The sequence below is a fragment of the Callithrix jacchus genome, chromosome 4, assembly GCF_049354715.1.
Source record: "Callithrix jacchus isolate 240 chromosome 4, calJac240_pri, whole genome shotgun sequence".
NCBI classification, from domain to species: Eukaryota; Metazoa; Chordata; class Mammalia; order Primates; family Cebidae; genus Callithrix; species Callithrix jacchus.
Window position 1 is genome coordinate 27,595,768 of NC_133505.1, and position 11,391 is coordinate 27,607,158.

An 11,391-nucleotide genomic window follows, 5' to 3' on the forward strand; every position below is an offset into this window, starting at 1 on the left:
TGAAATTATCTTAATATAGGAAATCCCTCACAATCCACAAGAACACTTCTAGGGCTAAGAAACGAATTCAGAAAAATTATAGGATACAAAATCAACACACAAATATCTGCTGTGTTTCTATACATGTGAAATGAACGAGTCAAATAAATTATGAAGGTAGCATCAGGGGTTGGTCTCGGTTGGGCTCTGTTAATTCAGGGGGCTAAGGAAGCAATGCTAGATTTAAGCTTTCATTCCCTTCTGTTCTATAAAAAACAGATTTTTCCAAATCCAGTACTTCTTAACTCTCTTATAATCAAGTAGCCAACTTCTCCTCTTTTACTGCTCATTCCTAGACATTGGTATATATCCCAATCAAACCCCCCTTCCCTTCAAGGGGAGAGGATAACTGTAAGATTGTCCTGTTGTTTTGCTACACAGAGCCTCAGGGCCCATCAGCCAGTAAGAGAGAAGCTCTGCTTTCCATAATTTACCTCTCATGTTTTTGCACAGTCTCCAGGCTGAAAGATGAAGCATGTAATAATTTTAAGAAATACACATCCACATCTTCATGACCAGAAACGGGGATCCACAAGGAACCTTTCAAAGTTCTTATTCAAACTACTCTCCCTCCCAATTCCACATCTTAAAATCAACTTGTATGCCCTTGTATGAATCACACAAAACCAAGAAAATAAAGACCCAGAAAACTTTTTTCCCTTCTGAGTTAGTGACCTCATGGATTTTGTTTCACAGCTTATGGAAAATGGCGCCGTGACACTTCCGGTAAACAGGATGTTGGCAACAAAGAGAAGCTATCTTCACCAACTGTAACCTGCCAGCCTGTTGGTACCTGTGTAATAAGAGTCTGTGACCCTGAAAGGCTCTGGCTTGTTACAGGGGAGATTCTTCCTGCCAGGACAATCACTGGCCACAGGAAATATAAGCTCTAAAACTCTCCTGTAATATCTCTGACCCAATTTAGCGCCATATTTTTCCACTTCACTTTTTAGGACTGAAATATAAAAGAACCAGTGTCCAGAAGCAAATGACATATGCCTTACACTTGTGGCCATCCTTAATTTCTTCATTCATAAACTTTGCTTAAAAGATGAAAATTCCTAATTCTTTATAAAAAATATATTCTCACCCTTATTGGCCACTGGCAAAGACTTTTATTTCCCAATTCGTAAGAGAGCCTCCTTCATCTTCTCGGTTGTGGTTGGGATGAGGTGCATGTAGTCATCCACACACTTGGTCACACAACCGTCCAGCTGCTGCTTCACCTGAAGCTCCTTACTTCCAGCATCTATTGAATCTTTGGCTTTGTCTTTGCAATGCATGATGCACCGGGCCAGGCAGTCCTGGAACTTCTCCAACTCACTGGTGACCAAGGCCTGGGCTTGAGCCAGAGGCATATGGCAGCACTCGATGCTCTGGTGCACCTGCTGCATGGATGCCTGGTGGTCCTCACAACAGCTGGTGCTGCCCTGGAACATGAGACCCTGCATCTTCTGGATGTCCTCTCTCTCCAGACTCTTCACCATGGAGTTCACTGCCTCCTGCGCCTGCTGTTGCTGCAGCTCCGCCATGGTGACCCCGCACTGCCCTACTGTACTTAATTTTTCCAGAAATCTAAACTATTATATATATATAAAAAGTCTTGCCAGGCACAGACTCACAGTGGTTCACACCTGTAACCCCAGCATTTTGGGAGGCCAAGGCAGATGGATAGCTTGAGCTCAGGAGTTCAAGACCTGGTTCAACTTGGGCAACATGACGAAACCCCATCTCTACCAAAAATACAAAAATTAGCCGGGAACGGTGGCGCATACCTGTGGTACCAGCTACTCGGGAGGCCGAGGTGGGAGGATTGCTGGAGCCCAGGAAGTCAAGGCTGCAGTGAACCATGATTGTGCCACTGCACTACAGCCTGGCAAACAGTGAGATCCCGTCACAGATAATAATAATAGAGTCGATTAATTTTAAAAAGGATTGAAAAATCAATTGGCCATATGTATGTGGGTCTATTCCTCTCACTCTCCTCTCTCTACCGTTTCATTTATCTTGCATCTGTTTCTTTGCCAACACCATACTGTGTTTGTTAAAATACCTTTAAAGTAAAATTTAAAATTATGCAGTGTAAAAGCAATCTATTCTTCTTTTTCAAAATTGTTTTAATTATTCTAGCTTCTTTGCTTTTCTGTATACATTTTTGAATCAACCTGTGTCTCCCCAAAATTCTAGTTATATTAAGCATGTGTATAAATTTGGGAAGAATTGTCATCTTTATATTATTGATTATTCTAATTTATGAACATGGTGTCTTTTATCAGCTATTTTTAGTTTTCAGCACAGAGAGTGTGTACATGTTTTGTGCGATTATTTTATTTGAGGATCTACTGTGAATTTTATTGTTTTAATTTTGGGTTCCAATTGTACATTGCTGGTATGGAGAAAGACAATTTAACTTTACACATTGACCCCTTGTATCTTGCTAAATTCTCTTATTAGTTCCAGCAGTTTTTTTCTATCTTTTTTTTTTTTTTGAGCTGGAATTTTGCTTTTGTTACCCAGGCTGGAGTGCAATGGCGAAATCTTGGCTCACTGCAACCTTCGACACTCAGGTTCAAGCAATTCTCGTGCCTCAGCCTCCTGAGTAGCTGGGATTACAGGCATCCTCCATCGCACCTGGCTAATTTTTGCATTTGTAGTAGAGATGGGGTTTCACCATGTTGGCCAGGCTGGTCTTGAACTCCTGACCTCAGGTTATCCACCTGTCTTGGCTTCCCAAAACTCTTGGGATTACAGGCATAAGCCATTGCGCCTGGCCTTGTTTTGTTTTTTCTTTTGCATATTTCTTGAAATTTTCTATGTATACAACCATATAATCTGCAAAAATTGCGTTGTTTCAGTGGCTGATACCCTCACTGCAGTCACATTTTAGTTTGAAATTGTTGTATTCTACAAGATACAAAGTTTTATTTTCTACTTTCCAATTTGTCTGCCTTTTTGTAAAATTTTCTTTTAATTGCATTGACTAGATAAGAATGGACATCCTTACCTTGTTCTTAATTACATGAGAATAGCATAATAATAATAGCTGTAGATTTTAGATGTCTATTGTCATATTGAAGACTTTCTTTTTTTTCCCAGCATGGTAGCTCTCACCTGTAATCCCAGTACTTTGGGAGGCTGAGGCAGGTAAATCACCTAAGGTCAGGAGTTCGAGACCAGCCTGGACAACATGGCAAAACCCCTTCTCTACAGAGCAAGACTCCATCAAAAAAATAAAAACAAAACAGACTTTTGTTTTCTATTTCAAGCTTGCTAAGAGGTTCTTTTGCCCCCATGAATGGTCATTAAGTTTGGTCCAATGCTTTTTTTACATTAATTAATATAATCATGTGGTTTTTTTTTTTCCTCCATAGTCTATGGGGGATTACATTGGTTGATATCCAAATATTAAGCCACACTTGCATTCCTGGAATAAACATTATTATGTCTTGCTGTCCTATTTTTTGTATACATTGCTGGTATATATAATAAACATTATGTCATGCTGTACTATTCTTCCATTCTTTTTTTTTTTTTTCTTAGATGGAGTCTCACTCTTGTTGCCCAGGCTGGAGTGCAGTGGTGTGATCTCAGCTCACTGCAACTTCCGCCTCCTGAGCTCAAGTGATTCTCCTGCCTCAACCTTCTGAGTAGCTGGAATTACAGGCGTACGCCACCACCCCTGGCTAATTTTTGTAGTTTTAAGAGAGATGGGATTTTGCCATGTTGGCCAGGCTGGTTTTGAACTCCTGGCCTCAAGTGATCCACCCAGCTTGGCCTCCCAAAGTGCTGGGATTACCGGTGTGAGTCACTGCACCCAGCCTGTACTGTTTTTTATATAATGCTCATATGATAAACACCATTATGTCATGCTGTACTATTCTGTTTATACATTGCTGATTTGCAAATGTTTTGTTAAGGATTTCTTCATTTGTGTTCAAAAACACATAATGATATAGGTATAGTAGTCTATAATTTTTTTTTTTGCACTGTTTTTGTTATAATGGTAATGAGAGACTCATAAAATGAGTTGGAAACTGTCCCTCTGTTATTTTCTGGAAGAGATTGTATAGAATTGATGTTTTCTTCTCATTTAAATAGTTGGTAGAATTCATCAGTAAAATCATATGGACCTGGAGATTTCTTTTTTAGAAGGCTTTTAACTTTACATTTGATTTCGTCAATAGTCATAGGATTATGTCTATTTCATCTTGGGCATGTTTTAGCAGTTTGTAGTTTCCTAGGAATGATTAATCTCATCTAAAGTTTATGTGCATAGAGATGCTCGTGGTATTTGTTGCGGAGAGCAACAACTATCTGGGCTAGTGGTTGCCAGAGAGGCAATGAGCAAGTCAGCCGAAGCTGACTGCAAAGAAACAAAGACTTGTGGAGATGTTGTAGGGTAGTGTTCATGCCAAACAGGGCTTTGTGTAGTACTGATAATACCAAGACTGCAGTGAGTTAACCTGCAGGTGTCTGCTGATAGCTGGCTGCAGGAAGACGGTGAATTATTTGCACAGGAGGGCTATGTATCCTGGACCACAAGAAAGGTAGACTTGGAGCTTATCTGCTTTCTCTTTTTGCTTTCACTTGGTCCTGCCAGCCTGACTCCCTTTCCCTAATTAGGACACCACATTTCCCCACTAACAGAGCAACAATAACAATATTTATGAACACATTAGCTTTTAATGGGAATCTGGGAAGTTTTTTCTTTATTGTAATGTTACAATTTCCAAAGTTATTAGAAACCTGCACCCAAGAGCAACCATTAGAGTTCTACAGGTGATTATAAAACCACCTTGATCTAAGGCAGACAGAAAAAAAAAATAGGACAATAAAGAACTTTAGAAAACTTCATTTAACTCAATAGGACATTAATCATTTGAGCTCTGAATTTTTCTTGTGGCAACTTGCCGATCAGTTTAAATTGTACATGAAAAGAGGCCATAATATGCAAGCAGCTGGAATTTTAAAGAGAACAATAAAATCAAATATTAGAAAGTTGGAAACTGTCTTTCTTTTTTAAGGATGGATCTTTGGATTGAACAGAAAAAGAGAAAAGGAAAAGAAAGAATGGAGAGGCAAGGGTTCAGCTCTATGGGGGGCTTGTGAGCCTTCTAGCCACTGCATGGTGCGGAGCTAGCACTCTTTTCTACTTTATTTCCTGTCAGGGGGAGCTTCAGCACTTCAGACCCACAGAACGTGGGACAAATGTTTCCCATCTCCACAAGTTACTAGTTAAGGTTAGTTCTTTTTAGCTGCAGCGGAGAGCCTTTTTAGATTCAGGCCATTGGGAGTTGAATTTTTGTTCTGGGAGTCCCTCAGCTTTCAGGGCAATCCTGTTTCCAGTGGCCAAGCTTGTGGCAGAGAGGGACTTTCCCCGTTTATTTTACTAGGTAAGTTGCCTTTCAGTGGCCTGGCCTTTTGCACAGATGGCGGTTATTTGGAGGCGTGTCCTCAGGGAAACCTGGAGAAGCTGAGAATTCGTAAAGCTAACCATTGAGTCTGCCTCTTGTCCCTGCATTTTTGTTTTTGTTTTTTTTCTTTTTCTTAGCCCTGTTTTCCTGTCAATTATAAAGACTGAAGAGGTTAATTTGAGGATTTTCTGCATAGGGGTCATGCTGTGTTACAAAAGAAAATCAGATATTTCTTTTTTTGAGAGTCTGAGTGTTAAATTTGTCTTAATGCTTTAGGATGCAGCCTAGGGGTAAGTCTGAAGGAACAGACAGGGTTTGTCCCATGGTGGAACTGGAAAACACACCCCTTGTGGGCAGTGCCACACAGTGTCATGAACTGGACTTCTACTTGGGGCATCCTGCCAAGATGAATGCTGAGATGTATGCCGAGTTCCATGTATGTCTACTGAGGGACTCGGAGCGCACTTTCTAAAGGGGCATCCCACCTACTAGAAAAGACCACCCAGGGGGCCCTATAATTGGACAGCCAGTCCAGGTTCTCACTCACGCTGGCTGATCAGCCCAGGTATGAGGAAGGAAGGGTACAGGAAGAGCTCTACTGGTGCCGGCTCAGGAGAGGGAACAGGGAGGGGAAAACTCTCCATTCTGAGGCTGCCTGAGATTACCTAATTTGGCAACATCTGGAACAGGATGACTGGGTGACTCCCCAGAATTAGGACTGAGACAGAGGGTTTGAGTCACCTGAAATGTGTGTGAATTTGCCCTGAACAGGCTTCCATGTCATTCAAAAAAAATTTTTTTTATTGTGTTTGGGCTCTGGGGTACATGTGCACATGCTGCATCCCGCAGGATTGTTGCATAAGTACATACATGCCATGGTAGTTTTCTGTCTCCATCCCTGCAACCCATTGCCTACATCAGGCATTTCTCCTGGTGTTATCCCTCCCCCTTCTCCCCACCCCGTCCTGCTGTCCTCCCCTCCCTCCCCCGCCCCCACTTAGCCCTGTGAGTGTTATTCCCTTCCCTGTGCCCAAGTTTTCTCATTGTTCATCACCCACCTATGAGAGAAAATATGCAGTGTTTGGTTTTCTGTTCTTGTGTCAGTTTGCTGAGAATGATAGGGACTACAACCAGAAAATATAGGAGAGCCTTTTTCTCTTCCAAGCAGGGCAGCTGATGCCATTCACTTTTTGGCATTTGGGCAAACCTGGACAGTGGCTCTTGCCAGTTACCCTCAATTACCAAAAAGCTACTTAAGAAACGGCTGATGAAAGACTGAAAAGAGAAAAGGACTTAGGTTCCTCACCTGAACCAGGTGGTGGCAGTCAGACATTTCCACACAGATACGTTTCAGTCCCGTGGGAGTATAGCCCTGGCCAGAGACCTGCAGCTACTTCAACTGTCTCTGTGCTTAGATGCTGTAAACCCAGGTTCCTGAGTTGGGAAAAAAAAAGAGAGAGGGGACAGAATTCCCCAGGAGGAGAGAGTGTTCCCCTATACGGAGAGAGATTCCCGGAGGGCCACTGAAATGTCTTGGGTGGGTGGCGACTATCTGGGCTGGTGGCATGGGAGTATAACAGTTTACCAAGACATTTGTGGGTAAAGAGCAGCAGATTTATTAGAGAAATTAGGAAAATATGTTTCCAGGGAGACACCCGCAAGTCAGCAGAAGCTGACTGCAAGGAAACAAAGGCTTGTGGAGATTTTATAGGGTAGTGTTTATGCTGAAGAGGGCTCCCTGCAGTACTGATAAGGCCAAGGCTGCAGGGAGCTAACTTGCAGGTGTCTAGCTGGGTGCAAGATTGTGAATTATTTGTGCAAGAGGGCTCTGTGTTCTGAACTGTGAAGAAAGGCAGACTTGTAACTTACCTGCTTTCTCTTTTTGCTTTTTCCTCCCAGCCTGACTCCCTTTCTCTAACTGGGACTCCACAGTATTCTTTTATTGGCTTAAAGATTTTGATTGTCTGCAGGTCTGTGGTGATCGCCCCGTTTAATTCCTAATATTGGTAATTGTGTCTTCTTTTTTGCTTGATCAGTCTTTATAGAGGTTTATCAGTTTCATTGACCTTTTCAAAGAATCAGCATTTGTTTTCATTTCATTTTCTCTACTATTTTCTGTTTTCAATTGTATTGATTTCTGCTCCTGTTTATAGTTCCTTCCTTCTGCTTGTGTTGGGTATGTTTTACTCTTCTTTTTTTATTTCTTAAGTTGGAGGCTGATATTATTGATTGAAGACCTCCTTTTTTTTTTGAACGGAAATGTTGCTTTATTCTAAAATATGGGTATTAATAATGACCAATCAATATTTCATTTAAACCTATGAGTAAAGTGATGCGGTATTGACAAGAATATATATTTTGTGTATTTGAAGTGAAGCGCTCTATAAATATTTATTAAGTTGACTTGTTCCGGATCTGAGTTCGAGTCCTGGATATCCTTATTAATTTTCTGTCTCATGGAGTCTAAGTCTCTATGTATCTGGGTGTTAGGATCGTTAGCTCTTATTGTTGCATTGATCCTTTTACCACTATATCTTTGTTGCTTTAAAATCTATTTTATCAGATGCGAGAATTGCAACTCCTGTTATTTATTTATTTATTTATTTTTGCTCTCCATTTGGTTGGTAAATCTTTCTCCATCCCTTTGTTTTGAGTCTTTGTGTATCCTTGCATGTGAAATGGGTCTGGATGTAGCATACAGTTGGGTTTTGGCTGTATCTTTTGATTGGGGGATTTAGTCGATTTAAATTTAGGATTACTGCCATTTGATGTTAACTGGCTGTTTTATCCATTCATTGATGTAAATTCTTCTTTATGTTGATGCTCTTTACTTTTTGGTATATTTTTAGAAAGGCTAATACTGGTTGTTTCTTTCTACGTGTAATGCTTCTTTTAGAAGCTCTTGTAAAGCAGGCCTGGTGGTAATAAAATCTCTGAGTACTTGCTTGTTCATAGAAGACCTCCTTTTCTAATGTAAGCATTTTAATGCCATGAATTTCCCTCTAAGGACTACTTTAGTTGCATATTTTCTTACATTGTATTTTCCTTTTCACTCAGTTAAAAATACTTCTAATCTCTCTCAAGACTTTTTTGACCCATGGATCACATATAAGCATGTTTAATTTCCAAGTGTGTGGTGATTTTTCTGTTGTCTTCTTTTTTTGATTTCTAGTTTAATTCTTTTATGGTCAAATAACATATTTTGTATGATTCCAATTTTTCTAAATTTGTTAAGATGCAGGATATGATTTATCTTGGTGAATGTTCCATGTGTGCTTGAAAGGAACGTGTATTCTGTCACTGTTGGATGGTGCGTTATATACGTATTCATGAGATCTAGTGGATTAGTGATTGTGTTAGTCTATTTTGCATTTTTATAAAGGAATACATGAGGCTGGGTAATATACACAGAAAAGATGTTTATGTGGCTCATGGTTCTGCAGGCTGTACAGGCACAGGATCAGCATCTACCTGGCTTCTGCAGAAACCTCAGGAGGCTTCTAATCATGGCACAAGGCAAGGTGAGTCAGCTTATCACACGGTGAGAGAGGGAAGAAGAGAGAGGGAGAAAGAGAGATAGAAGGGAGATGGTGTCAGGCTCTTTTAAGCAATTAGCTGTCATGTGAACTGGATAATAAATAATAGATAATCTGTTTCAACTGGATATTAGAATGAGAACTCACTCATCACCAAGGGAACAGCACCAAGCCATGAATGAGGGATCCGCCCCCATGTCCCAAACTCCTCCTACTAGGCCCATCTCCAACATTGAAGGTCACATTTTAACATGAGATTTGTAGGGGACACACATCCTAACCACACCAATGATGGGATGTCATCTCCTTGATGATTTTTCTGTCTCCAGGTCTATGCATTGCTGAGATAGATGGTTTCTGATGAGAAATCTGCAGCCATTTGAATTGTTTTACTTGGCGTCTAGAAGTGTTGCTGCAGTTTTTCAGATGTCTTGTCTGCCATACAGCAGGAAATGAAAGTATCTGCAGGGTTTCTGACCTCAGCCAGACGCTGCACAAAAGAATCTCTGACCCTTGTGGAGCCGGAACCCCGGCTGAGATTTCTCCTGTTCCCCCTGTGAACTCCCCAGGAGAGTCTTCAAGGGTCGCTTTTTAAAAATGGCTTTTGTTTACGGCTGCTTCAATTCCCCCAAAGGGTTCCTTCCCCCAGGGGAGTGGAGTACAAGCTCTGGAAAAGGCTGCCTGGGTTTTAGTTTCTGTGCTGCCTCTGGTAGGGATGGAGCCCGGGTCAATGAGCTCAGTGAATGTCGGTTCACCCATCTGTAAAATGGAGATAACTAAATCCCTTGCAGCTGAGATTGTCAGCTCAGCCTGCAAAACATCATCAGAAGACATACCTTCCAACTGTGATTCAAGAGTTCAGATGACACACACTTGGATTCTTTTTTTAAATATCTTTTTTAAAAAATTGATTATTTATTATACTTTAAGTTCTGGGGTACATGTGCAGATGGTGCAGGTTCATTACATAGGTATACACGTGAAATGGTGGTGGTTTGCTGCATCCAACACCCCATCATCTACATTAGGTATTTATCCTAATGATATCCCTCCCCAATTCCTCCATCCCCTGCTATTTCTCCCCTAGACCCCCATCCCCCAGGCCCCGGTGTGTGATGTTTCCCTCCCTGTGTCCGTGTGTTCTCATTGTTCAACACCCACTTATGAGTGAGAACATGCAATGTTTGGTCTTCTGTTCTTGTGTCAGTTTGCTGAGAATGATGGTTTCCAGTTTCATGCATGTCCCTGCAAAGGACGTGAACTCATCCTTTTTTATGGCTGCATAGTATTCCATGGTTTATATGTGCCACATTTTCTTTATCCAGTCTATCATTGATGATTTGGGTTGGTTCCAAATCTTTGCTATTGTGAACAGGGCTGCAATAGACATCCGTGTGTATATGTCTTTATAATAGAATGATTTATAATCCTTTGGGTATATACCCAGTAATAGGATTGCTGGGTCAAAAAAGAGCCCACATAGCCAAGACAATCCTAAGCAAAAAAACAAAAAAACAAAACAAAAAAACCCCACAAAGCTGGAGGCATCATGCTACCTGACTTCAAACTATATTACAAGGCTACTGTAATCAAATCAGCATGATACTGTTACCAAAACAGAGATATAGACCAATGGAACAGAATGAAGGCCTCAGAAAGAATGCCACACTTCTACAACCATCTGATCTTTGACAAACCTGACAAAAACAAGCAATGGGGAAAGGATTCCCTGTTTAATAAATGGTATTGGGAAAACTGGCTAGCCATGTGCAGAAAGCTAAAACTGGATCCCTTCCTTACACCTTATACAAAAATTAACTCTAGATGGATTGAAGATTTAGGCCTATGCTGTAAAAACTCTAGAAGAAAACCTAGGCAATGCCATTCAGGACATTGGCATGCGTAAGGACTTCATGACTAAAACAGCAAAAGCAATGGCAACAAAAGCCAAAATAGACAAATGGGATCTAATTTAACTTAAGAGCTTCTGCACAGCAAAAGAAACAATCATTAGAGTGAACTGGCAACCAACAGAATGGGAAAATATTTTTGCAATCTACCCATCTGACAAAGAGCTAATATCCAGAGTCTATGGAGAACTTAAACAAATTCACAAGGAAAAAACAACCCTATCAAAAAGTGGGCAAAGGATATGAACAGAAAGTTTTCAAAAGAAGACATTTATGCAGCCAACAAACACATGAAAAAAGCTCGTCATCACTGGTCATTAGAGAAATGCAAATCAAAACCACATTGAGATTCCACCTCATGCTAATTAGAATGGCAATCATTAAAAAATCAGGAGACAATGGATGCTGAAGAGGATGTGGAGCAAAAGAAACCCTTTTACACAGTTGGGAGTGTAAATTAATTCAACCATTGTGGAAGACAGTGTGACGATT

At 40.7% G+C, this 11,391-nt stretch overlaps 1 pseudogene; it reads right to left on the reverse strand.

The window, feature by feature from the left end:
- Positions 1-1,154: 1,154 nt before the first annotated feature.
- Positions 1,155-1,571, reverse strand: LOC100387590 (protein FAM136A pseudogene; annotated as a pseudogene).
- Positions 1,572-11,391: the final 9,820 nt, after the last annotated feature.